General features: G+C 45.7%; 1 protein-coding gene across 11 annotated transcripts in view; it reads right to left on the reverse strand.

Moving 5' to 3' along the window:
• Positions 1-21,179, reverse strand: part of Atxn1 (ataxin 1) — a 413,636-nt gene that overhangs the window by 241,886 nt on the left and 150,571 nt on the right. For all 11 annotated transcript variants that reach the window (XM_021215427.2, XM_021215426.2, XM_029547630.1 and 8 more), the window contains one exon: positions 4,909-5,037. The gene's annotated coding sequence lies outside the window, so the exon portion shown is untranslated. The remainder of the gene's footprint in view (positions 1-4,908; positions 5,038-21,179) is intronic.

A 21,179-nucleotide genomic window follows, 5' to 3' on the forward strand; every position in this document is an offset into this window, starting at 1 on the left:
ACATCTATGCTTTTAATGTGGCATGTACTCAACAGGAACCAGAAGATTCATGGCCCAGTCTCTCAGAGACTAGAAAACTGTGAGAGAGATGTTCTGCTTAAATCACTTCCCTGGAGAGATGGTTGAGTGCACATCACTCATGCCCCAGATGGGGCCACTGGAGAGGACGTTTGTATACACTCCTGTCACTTGTCACTTTCCAGTTTGGAGTTGTTACCAAGAGCACTCCATCCATCTCCTCTCTCACATCTACTCCCCGGTGGTTCCTGTTTCCTGCCTTCCTCATCCACAGGTCCTTCCTCAGTCTCGTCCCAGGTTCCCCCTGTGGACAGTCCAGTTGGTCTCCCTGTTTGCTCCAGCCATTCTCTGTGCTTTTGATGGTATCATCCTAGGTCTGGAACGTTCCATCAGGGCCAGCCCGTGTCTCCCTTGATTCCCTTCTGCGTTTATAATGCTTAACACCATAGGCACAAATCATATGTCAAATAAATGAACGTGTGATGAAGGACTGCGTGAGACTCCAACAGGAAGACCCGGGCTTTACGTCACACAATCCAAAAGCCATGGCTTCACTCAACACTGGCCACACCCTAGGGTACCCTAAGTTCCATAGAGGACTTGGAGGCTTAACTTCTCAGCAATACTCTGTTGGTTTTAAAGATGCTCTTCTACATGTCTATGGGGTGGAAATGGTTTGCAACACCAGACCTAACGGACAGAGAGCAGCAAAATCCCTGCAGGATCTCAGCTCCGAAGTATCCTAGCATTAGACAGAGACAACAGGGCCTGCTTTCCTGCCTCCCTGGAGGGACAGATTCCTGAAAGCTTTGGGTAACTAGCACACCAGCATTTCTGCACAGCAGCCTGGGAGTCACACCTAAGAGCTCCTTTCTTCCTGTTTGGTGACAATGAGGAGACTAGGTGCTACCTAAACACTACGTGTCCCATATAGTGGTACCATTACCATCCGTACGGCAGCTCCACGCAGCCTTCCTACCTACATGCATGAAGTGTCTCATCTGAGTCGGGCAGAGCACAGCAAACGCTGTGTAATGCACAGTTGTCCAGACACATTCCGTTTTGTCCTCTCTCCCATGAATTTCATAATTCTCTTTAAGCCTAACATGTACACTTGCCTAAAATGCATGCTTTGTTTTCTTATGCATTCTCACTATTACCTAAGAGAGATTCACTTATGACCATTAAAGAAGCAGCCTTCAGCTAAAATGCCTTAATTGGAGATGTAAATGTTTCTCTTCTGCTAAGTACAAAGCTATGTGAATGAGACTGGAAATCAGGGTCCCAGTGAATACAGTACAAACATACACAAACCAGCCACAGAAGGGTCAGTGGAAGGCAGCAGCTGAAGCCATCCAAGGGGCCCCGTGTTTGTTGTAGTTGATGAAAAATTACTTTTGGCTGTCTTTCTCCCATTTTTCAATCTTAATATGTGGCCAAAGGTGGGGGGGGGTCAGAACCCAGCTTACCCCCATCTCCACCTCCATTTTTTTTGTTTGCTTGAGATTATTCATATCTTAAATCTTATGTGTATGGCTGTTTTGCCTGCATGTTTACATGTGTACACCAAGTGTGTGCAGGGCCCTCAGAAGCCAGAAGGGAGCATATGCTCTCCCAGGATGGGAGTTACATCGTATTTTGAGCCACCCTATGGATACTGGGAATTGAACCCAGGTCCTCTGAAGAGCAGCCAGTGCTCTTCACTGCTGAGCCATCTACCTTCCCCCTGTGCCTCTGTAGGCTGGAGTGCACACTGTCAAGAACCAAGGAGATGGAAGTTCTTCCCCCATGCCTTTCCCTTCATTCGGTTCACGGAATGAAGCTTGTTTTGCAATAGGAGGAGGAGACAAGACGAGCAAATCAGCTCACACTTGGCTCCAGAAGGGGACGGACCTTTTGCTCGGGGCTCACGAAAGACCTGATGCCTTCCTGGCCTGAGTCACTTTCTGTACCATGGCAAGGCATCCTAGGTAGGAATGAGAAGCTGGTCCAAGGCAGTCTGGCTGGATTGACATGTGGGTGCCCTAGCCAGCCAATAGAGTAGCAATCTTAAGCCCTGGGGGAAAATGGATCTCTTCCTTAAAGGCGTTCAGTAGACAGTCTCTCCTGGGCAGCACTGACTCAGTGCATGCTGATAAAAATAAGCCACGAAATTCCCTTCAGACACTGGGGGATGAATCAGAGGCCGAAGTCAAAGAAGGAAAAACATAATTGTATAAGGCAGAGTTCGACTGTTGTTAGCACTGTAGTATAGTGGTGTTAGCTCCTATAGAGTAGTTGTCGTATAGTGTTGTTGGTCCTTTTTCTTTTTAAGGGACTTATTTGTATGTGTATCTGTGTGACTACAAGTACACACGTGTTTACAGGTTAAGGGTGGGTATGTGTCCACAAAGGCCAGCAGAGGACATCAGGTGTCCTCCACCACCCTCCATACACTCCTTTGAGGCAGGTCTCTCCCTAAATCTGAGGTTTGTATCTTCTTGACTAGGCTGAACTCCTGCCTCGCCCCGTCCCCTCAGAGCTGAAACTATAGGCATTTCCCAGAATTCCTGGTTTACTATATAGAAGCTGAGGTCTGAACTCTTGTCCCTCAGGGTGGTAGAACAAGTGCTCTTAACTGCTGAGCCAACCTCTCCTGCCTCCATTTTTCTCTTTCATGTTTTTTTTTTTCTCTCTCTCTGCTCTCTTGAGATAAAAATCTCTTGTGAGGCAAGCAGGACTTGAACTCCTGATCCTCCTGCCCCTGGGTACTGAGATCATAGGTGTGCACTTCCATACCTAACCCACAGCCAATCATTCGCTAGTGTCAACACATGTCCTATCGACACAAGACTTTAATGAGAATAAACTTGCCATGTATAGTCGCATGAAGCATCACCTCACGCAACTGACACTATTTTTTACGTGTATTTTATAAACGTAAACTTAGGAAACCATCTCCATAGCCGGGTGTGGTGGCGCACGCCTTTAATCCCAGCACTCGGGAGGGAGAGGCAGGTGGATTTCTGAGTTCGAGGCCAGCCTGGTCTACAAAGTGAGTTCCAGGACAGCCAGGGCTACACAGAAAAACCCTCTCGACCCTCCACCCCCCCAAAAAAAAAGAAAGAAAAAAAAGAAAAGAAAAGAAAAGAAAAGAAAAGCATCCCCGAGAAAAGAGCGGGGGGGCCCCTGTAGTGATCTGAGGGCTCAGTGGCCTCTCTGTCCAATATAGCAACCAACGTCCTGATCCTGGGCACAGCATACGTACACATGCTAGGCAGTCATAGACACGTGTGCATTCTTGATAATGAGAAGGCCAACTTCAGATTGCTTCTCCCAGAGGCTGTTTATGAAATACCTCCTTATTCTTTTTGAGCAGTGGCCAGACTTCACTTTTCACTGGAAAATGCTGGCTATTCAGTGATTTCACAATTGTCTAAAAATACTTGGCTGGAAAGAAGGATCTCACATCTCCCCGGGGCTCTCACACTCCTCCTTGATTTAGTATTATTTCTCAAATGTCCAAATCTGACAAGCTTTAAGTGTAGCTTCTGTCTACAGAAGGTGGGTTCTAAAGCACAGCAGGATCCGGAAGCAAATCCCCTCCTTGGCGCGAGCCCATGTCCCCTCCCTCACACAGCACAGCACACATGGACACACACAGATCATTTCTCACCATCAATGAAAAAAAAGCAAGCACCCTTTCAGCATCCAGAGCTCTTGGCATCCAGGACTTGGAGGATAGCGAACTGCTCCTGTGTCTCTTCTGCAAACAGAACCTGCTGCCATTTGGTCGGAAAGTCATTCAGAAACATGAATTGAAACTCTTCACATCCGAAAGCTCGCCTGTTCAGCTGTTCACTGATAGGCAATTGTCTCAAGGAAGCCATTAATAACAGGAACTACTATTGTTACGAGAGTTTTCTGAATACACACACACACACACACACACACACACACACACACTTCCAGATGAACGGGATCAAGTAAAATAATGTCTGCTTGTTGGAAAATTATATAATCAGAGAGAGCTACATGGTAAGTATACTTGGTCATTGAATGATGCTGATTGTCAAGAGAAACAAACATTAGATGAGCCTGTACATTATATTGTACTCTCCGCAGTCTGACCGTGGCCCTCTCAGCTGAGTGTCAGCGTCAGAGTTATCCTTTACCTAACATCCTCTTGTCACACATCTTACCAGTCACCTCAAAGTAAGTAAAATATATATATATATATATATATATATATATATATATATATATTCTCTACTAAAAAAGAAAGAAAAAGAAAAGGGACTCAACAGAGCAGCTAGATGGCTCGCTGGGTAAACCACTTTTTGTGCAAGGATAAAAGACCAGAGTTCAGATCCCTGAAACCACATAGAAAGCAGAGGGATAAGGTGACCCACTTGTAATTCCAACTGAAGGCAGACACAGAGAATCCTTTGAGCAAGCTGCCTGACTACACCAGTCCTATTAGCTCTGAGCGCAGCTGAGCGATGCTCTCTCAGTGTACAAGGTAAAGGTGATTGAAGGACACTTCCAGTGTCAAGCTCTGGGCTCCACATGCACAGAAACATGTGAACTCACATACACATGAGCATGCCTACACACAAGCATGCACACCGCATGTTTGTGTGCGTGTGTATGTTTGTGCATAAAAGTAACAGTTCTCTTTCATTAAAAGACACCAGAAAAATAAGTAGAGGGATGATATTTAGATATGTAGAGATATACTGTTCCTGTATGAGTGTACCTGTGTTTGTATACATGGGTGTACATGTGTGAGTGTGCACGCGTGTTCATGTATGAGCACACACATGCATGGACATCTTCGTGAAGAGCTACTGATGTGCGCCCACTACTGTCTTAGGATTTCCAGATGGTTCAGGCTTTGGATTTACTCACCTGTACCATTTGCCTTCATCACAGTGCAAAGCCACAAGCAGCCACTTCTTTTCCGAGAGATCTTTTCTTGGAGATGTTGCTGGAGTAGAAAGGTTGGCAGTAGAGAAATTCAGTGTAAGAGGCCTGAACCTGGGAATACATAACCAAGACCGGTGGTTAGTCAGGTTCGGTGCCCTAATTAACATAACTTGAAGTCACCAAAAAGATAAACACCCCCAATAAACACGCATGCGCTCACATACATGCATGCACTCACATGTCTGCCCACACCTGTACAAACACACACACACACACACACATCCACACACCACAACACACATATGCACACACATTATAATTGTTACATAAAAATAATTTTTTTAAAAAATAAAAAGGATTGAATTAATAGATAACGCCCCCTCTCCTGCCTTGATTCTGAGATTTCAGGGAATCAAATACAAGGTTGTTAGATCACTCTCAGAAGCTACCAGGAACATGCCAAACTGGAACTTTTGGGTTAAAATTCTTCTCTTTTTAAAGGTTTATTTATTTTTATTTTATGCGTGAGTGTTTTGCCTGCGTGTATGTATGTGCATTATGTGTGTATGCAGTGCGTGCAGAAGCCAGAAGAGGGTGCTTGATGCCCCGAGACGGGAACTATAGATTGCTCTGCCCTGGCAGGCCAGGTGAGGATGGAAAACCAGCCCACTGCTGGCCCTTCCTTCAGATGCTGGTCTGCATTTCAGGCAGGCAGCACTTCAGGCCCCAGCCTCCATCTCCTGTTTGATTGTAAGCCTCATTTTCCCACACCCTGTGTTCTCACCCACCTTGAATTTGTCTAAGACTAAAGTGTTGAGGCTGTGACAATTCGCCTGCCTGTGTACCTGTGACATCACTGTGTCCATGCCAGCTCCTGCCTCACTGGCTCTGAAGGCTTCATGTTGCTCAAGGAAAAAAAAAGAAAAAGAAAAAGAAAAAGAAACAGTGGAATAGTGGAACAGTGGAACAGTGGGCTGCCAAGGAAAACGCTTTTCATAATAACATCTTTGGCAAATGACCCACCTCGGAAGCATTAGTCACTGTTGGGACAATAAATACACATTTTTCTGAGAGGTCACAGAGCCTGCTCTGGCGGATTCTCTTTCATCCACACTGCAAGATTTCCTAGGCTTTAAGCAGGAATAAAGGCACTGCGGCTGTCCTACACAGCCCACTCCATGGAGCTCCTGGTGTCAGCCTCGCCCTGTGACCTCTTTCCTAGCAATGAACCTGGGGGCTTCCCTGTGGGGTCAAAGCTCCTCACTGTTCCTGTGCGATCTCCAGATGCTGACTATGAACAGAAAATGGTGAGGGCCAGGAAGACTGCTCAGTTGGTAAAATGCTTGCTGGGCAATTACAGGAAGACTTAAGCTCCACCCTCAGAAACCACTTTATAAAAAAGTCAGGTATGGTGCATGATTATAATCTCAGTACAGGGGAGAGGAAGGCCAGCAGATCCCTCAGCTGGTGCTCAGCTAACCACAGACCCTTTCTCAGAGAGCAAGGTTGATAACTCCCGAAGGACAGCATTCGGAGTTGGACCTCTTTCCTCCGCAGGCTCATGCGTGCATGTGCACTCAAACAAGTGCACACGTGCACATACATATATGCACACACACATACACACAAGGGACTGTTAAACGCAATAGACAGAAAAACGCCCAGGGAAGACGCTGACTTAAGCTAGAGCTTTAAAACTATTTGTTGTGTACAAAATTTGAAGCCTGCCAAAGAATGTCTGTAACAAATATGTCCCCTTTGAAGTTCAGCACAAAGGGCTGACAGGGACCTTACCTACCACCCTGCAGATGGACTCAGCCCATTTATTGTGGGATATGATTTTAGGTTTTTTGGGCGTTTTGTTTGGTTTTTGTTTTTGTTTTTATAACAACAGGTTCTCATGTAGCCCAGGCTGATCCCTAACTTACTGCCTAAATGTCCCTATGCTTGAGTCATTCTCCAGGCTCTGCATCCTGTGTGCTGAGATGAGGGACGTGAACCAGTCTATCTGGATTACAGGGCTTCAGGAACGCGAGGCAAGAACCCTACCAACTGAGGGATACCCTCAGCTCCTAAGATCCAGTAAGTAATGCTATCGTGCTGTACGCAGACTCTTGTAACTAGATCCCCACCATGTTTTTGTTGAGATTTACCGAGTTGCGTTTTAGAGTAACTCAAGTTTGCTCACTTTCCCTCTATATGATTCCATTGTGTCGCTAAACAGAATCCGTTTGGCTTCAACTTGGCTTTGCACTAGGGTGGTAAAATCTGGCCCAACACCGCCTTTGCGCATGGTACAACTGCATCCCTAACTTGATATATAAACAAGTTATAATCTATTCTAAGAGTAGAGTACAGGCACATAACCAAGCATCCCAGGCCCAGCCAATCACAAGAGTCGAGATTTAGCCAATCATAGACTGCCAACTGATCAGACCATGTCTACAGAAGGCCAACGGCAACTACAGCCAATCACCTCCTGTCTGCTTGTCACTTCCTTTTCTGGGGCTATTAATATAACCTGTAAATGTGGGAGGGCGGAGCCTTCCAACCCGTCTTTGTTCTGGAATGCTGCCCGGTTCTAGAACCTTTTTTCCCCTCGCTTAAGTAAACTTTGTTAAATTTAACTCATGTCAGTTTTTCTTTTAACAGTTTCGCAGTGTGAAAATATGTGTGTGTGTGTGTGTGTGTGTGTGTGTGTATATATATATATATATATATATATATATATATATATATATATCTTCTATTGATGGACTTCCACAATTTTTTTCAGCTTCCCTTTTTTTCTCCCTGTTAGAAACACGCTATGTCTACTGGAAGCGATACACACAAGCACACACTTCCCTGGGGTTCATCCTGGGACTATGTGAACATACACCATTCCACAATAGCATCAGAGTCGTTTGCAAAATGAATACATCAGTTTTCATTCCTCCTGGCAGTAAGCCGCTTATGTTTCCAAACTGGCGGGTCATTTCAGAATCAAGAAGATGGGCCCCATCTGCAGCCGGTGGATTTGTTTGCTGAGGGGAAATTTTGAAAACATACTATGTCTTTTTTTTCCTCACGGTAGTGAGTTTCCATATCGTTCACCACTGGTGAGTGGGCTACTCGCTAGGATGGGTTTATTTTACCACCTTGAAAAGTGACATTAGCTGATGGTTTGGATTGGAGGTGAAAGTGAAGATTTTGTAGGTCCCACATGACTCTGTTTCTCAGTCCTTCAGTTCGTGAGGCGGTACCAGAGGATATTCTAATAGGCGGTTAGGGTGTGGAAGCCCAGCACAGAAAAGGCAGAGCCAGAGAGATCAGAGGTTTAAGGACATTTTAAGTCACAACATAGGTTCTAAGACAGCCTGGGCTATATACTATCTCAATGACCACCAAACTAAACCAAGACATATAAATAAATAACAAAATAAACGAAGGAATGTTCTAAGACACATGAAGTTCTAGGGCCAATACTGCCCACTGGGGTGTGTGAGTGAGTGTGTATATATATAGGAATATTCAATAATAATAAAAATGAAATGATGAAAAATTGAGGCATTTCTTTATGTTTTCATTATTAGAGAGAAGCTATACAGTGATCCGGATTAGATGAGAAAAACACTTTGGGTTTTATTTTAGAAATGCTAAATTAAAGACCTTGTAATTATGTTTTGCTGGGCATAGGCTTCATGGGGAAAAAAAAAAAAAAAAACTTCCATCTGCATAAGACCAAGATCAGAAGGTAAGGCTCCTAAGCCTTTGATGCTAGTTTAAAGAGCAACCCCCAAGTGGGCTATTTTTACAGGGCTCCTCCAGGTACTGGTGGTCTAAGCCTGAGAGAGTAGATAAAGGTTTAGCCAGACAAGATTCACTGCTGGTCGCTGGTCACCATCAGCACTCATCAAATCATGTCACCGTCCCTCCCTCTGTTTATTCTGCCATAACACTAAGTGGTCTTCCTTGTGATTCTGAGCCCCCCTCCTCACCCTGCTCTTCTTTTGCCTGGAGTCCTAATCTAGCAAGGAGATGCCTGAATCATGGTATCACGGTAAGGGGAGAAATGGCTAATTAATAAATTTGCAGGAACAGGGGATATTTCTGGAAAACTAGGTGTTGAGAGAAACTAAGCAAAGCAAGTTACGGGATGAAATGCTTTTACGTTGCTTGCTTGGCGCTTCTTGATAGTTACCAGTGACATCACCTCTGTGTAGGCCCTCACGTGGTGTTACATGAAGGGAGATCTTATTTTTGTGGCTGTTTCAAATGCATTTACTTATGTATTCATTAAGTTCACTCACTCGTTCATTTGCTTATCTCGGTGTGCCTATGTGTGGAGCTCAGAGGACTAGTTGCTCCTCTCCGTCCCCTACATGGGAGGCTGGAATCTAATGTAGGAAGCCATGCTTGGGCTAAAGACATCTTCATCTGCTGAGCCATCTCGCTGGACCGCAAGCCTTTATTTCGTTTGCACTTCATAGGTTAGTAAACTGGAGCCCAGGTAGGTATTACCTGGCGAGCGCTTCCTTCCTGGCGAGGGAAGCTTTAATTACCTTGTCTGTTTTCTATTAAAAAAAAATGTGATTTTTAAAAGCCACCCTGGGGCAGAAGCAACACATTTGGCAGAGTGCTTTGCCTAGCTTATTCAAAGCTCTGGTCTTAATCTCCAGCATCACATGAAACAGCCTTGGTGGTGCATACACCTGGATTCCCAGTGCCAGGGAAGTGGAGGCAGGAGAATGAAAAGATGAAGCTCATCCATTACTACATGTTAAGTTAGAGACCAGCCTAGGATACATGAGACCCTGTCTTAAAAGAAGAGAAAGCCACCTTACAATGGTATTTACTGTCTGGTACGAGTGCATGGGAACATACGGCAGAAGAAGGGGTCTGTGCTTTCGTGTCACAAGCTAGCAAGAACATTAAAATCACCATACTGTAAAGGAGGCTTGAAACTGTGTTGTATAAAGATCCTATTTAAATACACCTATAGTCTACAAGTACAAAAATCCACTAACCAATGCCTTAGTTGTCCAGTATGATACATAAGTATGTTGGCTTATTATCTGGTGTCAAGACTGTTTGGGGGGGGAGGGTTACGGGGGGTTGCTGAAGTGCTCAATGAGTAGCTAATTAGCTTCTTCCCTTCCTATCTGAACTCATGGAAAATGAGGTCAGAACCCACTTCCCACCCAATTACCTTTTGGAGACTGTATCAAACCCACCAGCAGCCTTTGTAACAGGGGATCTCTTTGCAAAGAGAATACAAACCTAAAAATTCTTCACCAAGGGCCCTTTCTTCCACAGGCCGGGCCTGCGCACCAAAGCTAAACATTTGTTATGAACCCTTGCAAGGGAGCTGTTGGGACAAGCTGAGCCAATCAGCCAAGTCTCAGTGACATCAAACTGCCTGTGCTCCCTGATTGGCCGTCCTTGCCTTCATTCATCTACAAGGGGCGGGCGTGGCAGACTAGATGCTCTTATGACATCCCGCTTCCTATCCTGTTAGCCTTGCCCACAGCAGAAGAACACAGCCATTCTGGGACAGCAGTCCCATTCTGGGACAGATGCAGAGCTTCTGTTCTTCTCTGCCAGAGGCAAGGGAAGCAAGCTGGGGTTTATAAGCATCTCCAAGTGGAAAGAAGACGATTTGTTCAGGCTTTGTAACAGAAGATACGCGCATGCGCGGGCCACCCATTTTTCTCGACACCATTGTGGCAGCCGTGCCCATCCAGGAAAATATTACCTCACATGCTCAAAGAACGCTTCCCACCCCCCTGAGACCACTGCAGGTCCCCAACAAGCTGCACAGAGCTGTTTTCAACACAAGAGAAAGCATGTCCCTGAATGCTATCAGTAGTGTTGTGAAATCCACAGTGGGAAAGAAGGCCCTGTGGGAACTACGTGGGCTCCCAACACAGCGTCGCATTTGACTAAGTGGGGAGGTGCACGCCTCTGGGCCAGGACAGGAAACAGACACCGCTGGGTTCTGAGCTGTGCTAGATGTAGGATTGAGCAGCCTAGGATAGGATCAAAACAGCTAAACTTGGTAATACATGCCATGGAGCTCGCTCGCTCGGCACAGGTTGTACGGACTGGTGATCACTGCGGCATATCTACCAGACGATCTTCTGATGACTCGGGCTACCTGGACCCCCATAGTTAGATGCTGTCACTTCCTTTTGTCTTGTTCTCCTTCCTCTCCTCTCCCTTAGCTTCTGCTCCTTTTCTCCTAATTCCCTTGATCTCTCTCTCTCTCTCTCTCTCTCTCTCTCTCTCTCTCTCTCTCTCTCTCTCTCTCTCTCTCTCTCATTCTCAGTATCCCCTCTCCAGTTCCTCAGGATGGAACACTCGAATATTCAAAATAAATACATGCATTCCTTTAGTGAAGATAACTGCTTGCTGCCTTGCTTCTCGGGTTCATTAGTCATTAAATGAGACATTGATGCCTGTGAAGAAGGTTAGCATTGAGCTGGGTTCAGTGATATAAATAGAAGTCCATGGTCCAGAGTACTTGTCTAGAGTGCAAGACACCCCTAGTTCCATCCCCAGGACCATAGATATAAACTCTGCAAGGAGATACACAGCAAGAATCCCAGCACCTGGGAAGTTCAAGGTCATCTTTTGGCTATGTAGCCTGGCCTAGGGATCTTCAAAATAAAATAATAAAACAGAATAAAACCATGCATGGGGGTGACTCTTCTCCCAACTGGCTACTCAGAGCAGATCTGAAAACAAAGCCCATGGTTTCTTGAAAGGCCAGCAAAATGGGGCCCTGTGATAGTATCCGTTCACAAACAAGGTGGGAGGACCTCTGCTTGCCGTTTAGCTGCAAGGTTGTCCAGCAGAGAAACTGGCCTCTACTCTTGAGCCACACCCACTTCTCTGAAGCCACACCCCTTCTCTGGAGCCACACCCCCTTCTCTCCCTCACTTGCTGTGTAGATGAGGAAGAGGAGGTATCGGTGTGTCGGTGCGTCGGCCGGGCCATGGCAGAGCCATGCACAGGGACAGCTGCAGAGGAGGGGATCAGGCAAGGCCAAAGGTTCCCAGGTGTCCACCACCTAACAAAATTGTCCCCGTTCTACCCAGTCCCAAAGCCAACAATGTGGAGCGCATTAGCACCCCACACGTCTCTAGCTTTCAGTGGCCAGTCACCATTGCCTATAAGGTGCTAAGCTGTCAGTCTCACCGATCACTCAGCAGGAGGACACACCGAGAGGATGGATCAAAGCGGACATGAAAGGCCTCGCGGTTAGTTGATATAGACAGAAATATGTTTTGACATCCAGGAGACCCAGCACTCTGAAAGGCTTCTATGTGAAGCTCCCCATGACTATTCCCTATGTTAGAAACAAACGGTGGGTCTAAAGGACTAGCTCAGTTGGTAGTCGGTTTGCTAAGTAATCACAAGAGCCCGAGTTTGATCTCCATCACCCACATAAGAAGCTGGACATGCTGACACATGGGTGCTGGGGTAGCAGAGAAAATCCTGAGCTTCACTCAGCCCCAGGGGCCAATGAGAGACTCCATCTCAAAACACAAGTCATATAGACTGAGGTGCATCTTTGGCCTACACACACACACACACACACACACACACACACACACAAGCTTAATTGGTAAAGGACCGCTGATGTCTTTTAATAATAAACAGAAACAACTGTCACACTTAAATATGGCATTATTTATTTATAAGTATTAGCAAGTCCAGATATGGACTCTTCTCTTCCCCAGTGACATCTCACAGGGGGGCACACTTTGGGGAATCACTAAAATGACAGCGTTCATTGCTAAATGCCACTGGAATGGTAAATAAACCGATTCACTTGTAGGAAACTTTAGCAGAGCAGGATAGTACATGTCTGTAAACCCCTCCTCTTGAGGCAGGGGGATCACTGAGAGTTTAAAGGGCACTAGAAGATGTATATTAAGACTCTGTCTCAAAAGCAAAACAACTTTCAAAATGAATATCCCACCATACCTGGAAATCTTGAATGTAATGGTATGATTTTTTTTTTTCCTTACGAAATTGTAGTAAATGAATTATGGCTATTTTCTAACAATAGCTGAAGTAGATTGGACTGAAAAGGTAGCCGAGTCTGTAAAATACTTGCCTTGCAAGCATGAGTTTCTGAGTCCCATCTGCAGAGCCCAAGCTTAAAACATGCCTTTAGAGCCATCTGGGACGGTGCTCCTGTAGCCTAACACTGGGGCAGCTTGAAGGTTAACCAGCATACACTGGTGGCAGGTTTCCAAGCCAAAGAGGAACATTGTCTCAAAAAGTAAAGTGGAGGGTGTCCTGATGGATGCTAGTTGAAGTTTACCTTTGGCCTCCACACATATGCACGCGCATGTGTGTGTGTGCGCGCACACACACATACATACACACACACACACACACACACAGAGGCATGTGCACACATACTAATGACATACTCGAACCTCCATTCACAACCCTGAAGGACACATGCTGTGTGCTATTAGCAACACATCTTAGAAAGCCAGCTGACCATTCCTATCCACTCTCCGTTCTGCCTGGGTGGAAAGCACCCACAAAGAATGCAGTGCCATTTTCATATCTAAGCAAAACCACACACACACACACACACACACACACACACACACACACACAAAGCCCAAAAGCATCCTACAGTGATTCCCCAATGCCAAAGGAAATGATCCCGGAGTATCCACACCGCTGATTACGCTACATTAACACAGATAATTAAAAGTTGCCCGTCTAATAATATTAGGCAGCAGACACAACTTTTAGAAAATGTCTCCCTGGTATTAGCTATGCAAAAAAAAAAAAAAAAATCCCCCGAGTGAATGCCCCTCACTAATCAAATCCATCTCCTCTTAGGAGTGGGTATAATAAATGGGTAACCTAGAAGGAAGGCTTTGAACAGAATGTCTCACTATTGTCTGATTATTCTAAATTTAAAACTCCCAACAAAGGCAGGGATTATTCTCCTGGAGGTTCAAGATTCATGAGAGTTTGCTAATGAAGTTCCTTTAAGAGAGCAAATCAAAAAATTGCTATCTGCAAGCCGCCAGTGTTTTATGCTTGGGTGGTGTTTTTTAAAAATCAAAGTCACTATTCATTCAACAACAAATGTTTGTCTGGAGTAAATGAATGAGAGTAATGGCCTTGAAGCACTTCACAAGCTTAATCACCTCTAAGCTATGAATCAAGAAACAGCTTCTATCCAGCCTGAACACACATGCCAATCAGTGTGACATGGCAGCCGTCAGTCGGAGGGCTGAAGTGAGTGAGACCCAGAGAATGCAGCATACCTTTTGCTGCTTAGAAAATGACTCAACTTGGGGATGGATCTATTGGCCCCTGTATTTGCCTTTCTGTGATGTCTCCATACAATCTGGAAAGCTGAAAATTCCAGAGCAGGCAAGATAAGATTAGAGCATCAGGACAAAGTGAGGGGAGTTGGTGAGATCACAAAAGGGGTAAAAATCCCCCCACCTTGATCCTTTAACAGAATGTTAGTATTTCACCCCAGGAGGAACAGACAGCAAAAGACTCATGCCGAATCTTTCTGATACCACAGTAAGAGAGATGTGTGCCTTTAGGATACAGGACAGGAGGTAGGGCAAGACTCCCTGAGGCTTCTAGCTTATTCCTATTCTTCCAATAACATTGATGAAAACCATCCTTTTACCCTCATTCCGACCTTAGACCAGGACGAAACCAGAGAACTGGCCAGTTATTTAACGCCCACCTGCTTGCAACTCACAGGCAATGCAAGTTAAAAAAAAAAAAAAATGTTTTTTGGTTTTTTTTGTTTGTTTGGTTTTGTTTTGTTTGCAGGTGGAATCTATTATCCAATACCAGATCCTCACGCATTTCAGGGACCTCGAACATCTCACAGCTTTCCCCAGTCCGTGCCAAGGGACTTAAGGCCCTGTTACCCCCACAGAGAAATGCCTTCCATGTGCTCAGCGTAAGGCAAAGTGGAATGTGCCTCCCACAGGTCTATTTTGGCCCCAGTGGATGGATAGGCACCCTCTGTTTTATGCAGTCTAAAGGGGAAAGTGAAGTTTACCTTGAAGAGCTTCTCCCTTTCCCCAAAGGGGTCCCCTAAAGCCCCTGAGGTCCCCCTTTCCTAATTCCTCGCCACCCCTCCGGTCCTCCCAAGCCATTAACAGTCTTGAATCACCCTATTGTCTTCTTAGGAATACACTTCACTCATTGTTTGCCTCCTTAAAAAGAAAAAAAAAAAAAAGCTACTTTTAAACCTTTTAATTTTTAAAGCAACAGCATCAAAGCTTTCCTTTCCTTTCCTTTCTGGCATCAGGCAGCAGTGGATGTTCTGAATGGGTAAACAGGGAAAGTCACGCTCCCTACGTTCAAAAAGCCTGTTTCAGTGCGTGTTAAAGCCTGCCTTCTGGACGGAGATGCTTTGAAATCACCAACCAGGTTCATGTTCCAGACAGCGCCTGAACGTGCGTTACTCACTTACAAATTAGAAGAGGCGAGGATGTGGTGCGATGTCGTCAGTGTACCCGTTAGGAGATAATAATACATCCTGGCCGGCCACATCATTTTAAAGACCACTCTCGGGATGCCGAAGAGCCCAAGTGCAGAGAATTATAGCAGCCAAGGGGATAAGCTGACCACTTCTGCCAAGGCTCTGCACCCCCAGAATCAAATCTAGTTCAAGAGGGACAACCCTATCAGAGCAGTTCTGGAATGCCTGCGAGCTTGGGTCCACCCCGTAGCCATGCGCCCCCTACAGGCAGCTCTGAGTATTGTTCTCCTGCTAAATCTGCCATTCTCTCTTTTCTCCCTGCAACCCATTGCTTAAGGATAGTTCAACAGTACAGATATGGTGCCATTCATTCATCCCAGAACCCAGTTTGAGCCAGCTACAAATTTTCAAGTCAGAGCCGCTAACGATCCCTAGGTGGAGTATACAAAGCCTTAATTAACACTGACTGCCAGAAAGTGATAGAAAACATAATCCCTTGATCATGGTTGGCATCCCTGCCCCCTGCTTGCCAGGTAAGAAAGGGAAGACAGGTGTTGAGGTAAGCAGGTAACCAAGGAGAGCGAGAAACACATAGCTCCCTCAGTTCCCACCAGATGAGGGGTAGTTTGCAAAAACCTATGGCTGACCCAGGCTTCGTTCAGAGGTCCAATTTTAAAAACCAAGTATAAATGAGCCAGGAATGGGGGCTCACATCAGTGATCTAGACACTCTGCAAGCCCATGTAGGAAGAGGATCAATGTGAGTTCTGAGTCAGCCTGGACCGCAGAGTGAGTTTCAAATCAGCCTGGGCTAGAGTAAGGCCCTATCTCAAAAGGCTTCACCCCTCTAAAACATCAAATATATATGCTATGGCTGAAGTTTAGATAGGTGGGGCAGGGGGGCATGGAGGAGTGAGGGTGGGGATTAAAGATGTAGGTGAGGATATGGCCATTGACCATACAGTCAGGGGGTAGAACGAATTAGAGTAACCAGAGTATTAAGTAGGAATAAAGAGGCAGCTTGGTGGGGAAGGGAATGTGGGGACCTAGAGGCGAGATTCCGTGAGGGCAGGCCTGGAAAGATGGCTCAGGGGGCAGGGTGCTTACCATTCACCCCAACAACCACCTTGATCACCTAGAACCCACATAGTGGAAGGAGAGAAACAATTTCCACACGTTCCTTCACTCTCCCCATGTCCTGTGACACATGCTTGCCTGCACCCACACAAGATAAATACATCCTAAGTTTTTAGAAAAGGATTTATAGGGGCCTTGCTTCTGCCCCCACCCCCGAGAGTCTCTCTGGATCACAGCAGGAGGTGGCATGGGGGACAGAGAACCCAGTTCTGCAAACCCCCTACCTCTGTCAGGGCTTTCCAGGTTGGCACCAGGAGGACAATCCCACCTGGAAGAGTGGAGGTACGGTGGGATGGATGGCACATGGAAACTCGATCTCTTAGGCTAGAAACTTGTAAAGGGGGTTTCTTGTAAGGTCCCCTTGCCCAGGTCTGAGCATGGGGAGGCAGCAATGGGGATCCGATAAGAGCTGTTCCCCAGACCCCTTTCGAAGGCTAGGGGTGTTGCTCAACGCTTATGAAAGACCCAGGGTTGAATCCAGCACCAAAGATCAAATATCAAAGCAATGCCAGTGCTGAAGACTATCCGCAGTCAGAGGAGCCTCACCATTTCCCACCTAGCATCTCAAACACCTACCACTGTGCCCTCCTACCCCAGCAACCGTATTCACCTGCCGAAAGCCAACTCTTTGAAGTACAGTAATGTACCAGTCAGGAACAAGGAGACCTTCAAACGAAGAGTACTCTTGTGTGTACAAATCATGGCCTTGATCTGTAATTTTTCCCCTCATTTGTCACATCCAGCCTCTAAATGGTAGCTCACCTGGTTAGTCCCAGGTATGCAGCTCACACCGCCTGTTTCTGGATTATCTGTGCACTGGTCGGAGACTCACAGCCTCCTGGTGTGTAGATAACAGCCCTTCAACCTGACGACGGTAATACTAGTGACATCTACATCTGTCACCTGCCCCAGTCCTTCTTAGTTCAAATTCTGCTTTCTATTTTGGTTCTCTGAGACAGAGTCTCCTATACACTAGAATGGTCTCAGTCTTGCTATATATCTGAGGAAGAACTCCATGTCCGATCCTCCTCCTTCCACTTCCTATGGGCAGGGATTGCAGTGCCTCACTCCTCCTGGCTAGGGAGCTTCTGCCCCATGAGGGCTGCTCTGCACAACCCTGGCAGCCCTGCCTCTGCTCCAGAACCATCCTGACTTTCCAGTCAGCGGCACCCCTCCCCCACTTACACAAACACGCAATGGACACCCAGTGCTCTACGGACGTCTCTTCTTCTAAGTCACTTTTATTAACAACAACTGCCTCTCGACAAGCGAGAAGAGAAAACACCAGACACTGAATATGTCTTGACTGGGTTCATTAAGCCTATGACCCTCCCACTGCCTGCCCGCACTTGACCTCAGTCTTGTTTTGTCATTTGACTGCATTGTGTTCGGACGTGAAGAGAGTTGTTTTGTTCACTCTTACTCAAAGACATGTGATGCTATTGTTCTTTGTCTCCTTAAAGAAAAAAAAAAATCTGTTGGCATTCTTGCCATCCCCAATAAGAGAAGGGCCTTCGAGGTTTGCCGAGGCTTCTGGGCTGAAGCAATTATCTGCTGAACAACCAGAACCCAGCTGTAAAGGCCACGAGGAAAAGTGCAAAGGGTGGCTCAGGCCACGCTTTGAATCGTAAACATTATTGCGGGCAGAGTGGGTTGCTGCTGGCTGGTATGTTTTCCGCACCTAATTGGGCCGGGTGGCACGGCACTCCTGGGGACCATTACAGAGATACAGGTGTGGCTTCCATGTATAAAAGTTGTGCGTCTGGCCATCTGGGCACAAGCTTACTTTCTACAGTCTGCTTTCTATGCTAAATGTTCTGCGGGAGTTCATGATTCCAGAGGGTTGTATCAATGGTTTTGGGAATCTCAAAGCCTCCCCGGTTGTGTTTTATGAACGCCTGGCTCTGAGCTTCGAGTGCGGCTTCTACAAATACTTCAGAACCACAGGCATATGAATAGGGCGTGGACTTCTTCACCTGAAGCTCTTCTGTTACATAGCCCGGAGAAATAATCACACAGAAGACACGACCAGAAACGTGATGCTTGATTCTCTATCTCGGGAAGGAGAATACTAGAGTCATCCCAGCCTGGAGGAGTGCAGGCTGGAGGGGCAGGGGGGTCTAGAGCGAGGTGCAGACTGGGAAGCAAGAGAGAGTCTGGGTCACCAGCATTTGAGTGGCTCAAGTTTCAGAATCAAGCCTATGCACTGGGACTATCAGGTACGATGAAGGATGTCTCTTTGGATAGTAGGGCCGTGTATCAAAGGAATCCATTAACAGCTACTCAGGCAGCAAGCAGAGAAGCCTGGGACCAGGAGAAATTCAGAATCAGAAGGCTCTTCCTTGTGTGGTGATCTCACCTGTCACCCACTGGAAATCATCCACAACAGAGAAGGGCAGAGATGGCCCAGTACTCCAGCTTCCTCTTGGGCTTGTTTGTCTGTTGGCTTCTATATTATTGGTCTTAGAACCAAGCCTCCAGGCTGAGATCGAGTACAGCCTAATTGTCTGAAGGCACAGAGATCATTCAAGAATAAATTGCACATCAAGGAAACCCTCTCATCACTCAGTCATAGGCCCACCCAGAACAGGCAACATGAGGACAAGCAAGGGCCCGGTGACAGAAGAAAAGTCCCAAGAAAGTAAGAAAAGAAGCCATTTCACAGAAGGTCTTACAACTGGAGGAGAAGAAGTTCAGGCATGGACATGAATGGCAGAGGAAGCGAACAAAGGCTTCCAATTACGGAATTGGAGCAGGAAGATCAATGTTCACACACATAAGGGATAATATAAAAATGTGCATAAGACAACTTCAAAAGGTGGACCCTAAATAAATATATAAAAACCAAAGAACTGGCAAATGATGTGAATGAGCCAAATTAAATAAAGAGAAAGTAGACTAGAAGCACACGTGTTAACCTTTTAGTAAAAAGTTTTGTTCAAAGGTCAGTTGTGAGGAGTGTGACTGTCCCTGACATGGGGACCGGTGGGAAGGGTAGAAACGGGCACAAGAGGGGATGTCAGCTGAGCAACGTGAGAAACACACCGGGAAAAATGATTCTAAGATGCACAGGGGGAGAATCAGGCAGGCTCTAACCCAGGAGAAGACAAAGGAGGAAGCTAGCACACGGGCATCTGTGGTGTACGATGTCATGGAAATGTATACCAAAGAACAGCCGTTAAAGATATAACTGAAGAAAACTTTTCTGAAGTGAAGGAGCACTGTATTCCAGTATTGCAGACAAATGAACCAAGACTTCAATCTATGTAAGGAAAAATAACGAAAATGGATATCTGTGCATATGTATGTAAGATAATCAATAAACAGGAAAACAACATGTTCATTTCCTGAGAAAAATGTGAATTTTGAGCTGAGAGAAAGAATGCGGAAGCATTCAGTGAGGAAGGCCACGAATGCGGCTAAGCAGGTCACCAAGATGGAAGCCCAGAAGGATACTCCAGGCAAAAGAGGAAAGGAAGGAAACGTGTTTTTCTGGGGACACACAGCTGGGTGGAGAGTAGCCACAAATCTACAGAGGTATGAAAGCTAAAACATCCAAATGCCAGGTGATCTAAAGGATCTAAAAGACAAAGAACTTCACACACACACAGACACACACACACACACACACACAAATTGATGTGAAACACTTCTCCAATCAAACAAAATTTTACTTATAAATGTAAGGAAAAGGGGGAAAGCTTTAAAACATTTCTATATGCAATGAAGCCATGCACATAAGAAAATATTAAAAAATAACATCTATGTTATCTGGGTTATCTAGAGAAATTTCAACAATGTTTATTTTTTAACATTACAAAATTTAGTTTTTCATAATTTCAGACATAGATAGATGATAGACATATATAAAGACACATATATGTCTCTCTCCATAGATAGATATAGATATATAGACATATAAGGTATCTTGATTATATCTAGTCCCTACTTCTTCCCTATCTCCCTCATGCCCCTAACACATCCTCCAAATTCAAGCCCTCTCTTTTTCAAAAAAAAAAAAAAAAAAGTCAAACAAACCCCTGAGTCTGTGGTAGCCATGGGGGTAATATCATCCCTTGAGAATAGAAAAACCTACCAGTTGTGACCCATGCAAAGAAAAATGACTCCCTACCCCAACAGTCATCAACTGCCAATAGTTCCTTAGCTAAGAGTGAGGCCAAAGGAGTCCCAACCCATGCATGCTAGAATTTTAACTGTCTTAATTTTGCTCAAAGTGCTGAGAATAAGCAACTGTGCATGCTCAGCCGTAGACAGGACATCAATTGATCAGCTACTCCCTCTAAGGCTCAGGGACCATCTTGGAAGAGGGGGAAGAAAGAATGTAAGAGATGGGGGGGGCGGGGAGAAGAGCTGTGAAACACTGTCCCCTTGACATGGCACAGTCACTGCTTTTGTGACCTCACAGGAGCCGTGTCTACCTATACTCAGTCTGCATAAGATCCAGACAGTTCTTATAGGGAATGTTCTGTGTCTGCCTTTATCATCACAGGGGAATGGAAGGTTGAAGGAGGAATAAAAATGTGCTAACCTCACCTACACAAGGCATGGTGAAGGTCTGCAAGATCTGTTACATTGCTCTCTCTCTCTCTCTCTCTCTCTCTCTCTCTCTCTCTCTC

The sequence above is a fragment of the Mus pahari genome, chromosome 16 (assembly GCF_900095145.1).
Source record: "Mus pahari chromosome 16, PAHARI_EIJ_v1.1, whole genome shotgun sequence".
In the NCBI taxonomy this organism is placed as follows: domain Eukaryota; kingdom Metazoa; phylum Chordata; class Mammalia; order Rodentia; family Muridae; genus Mus; species Mus pahari.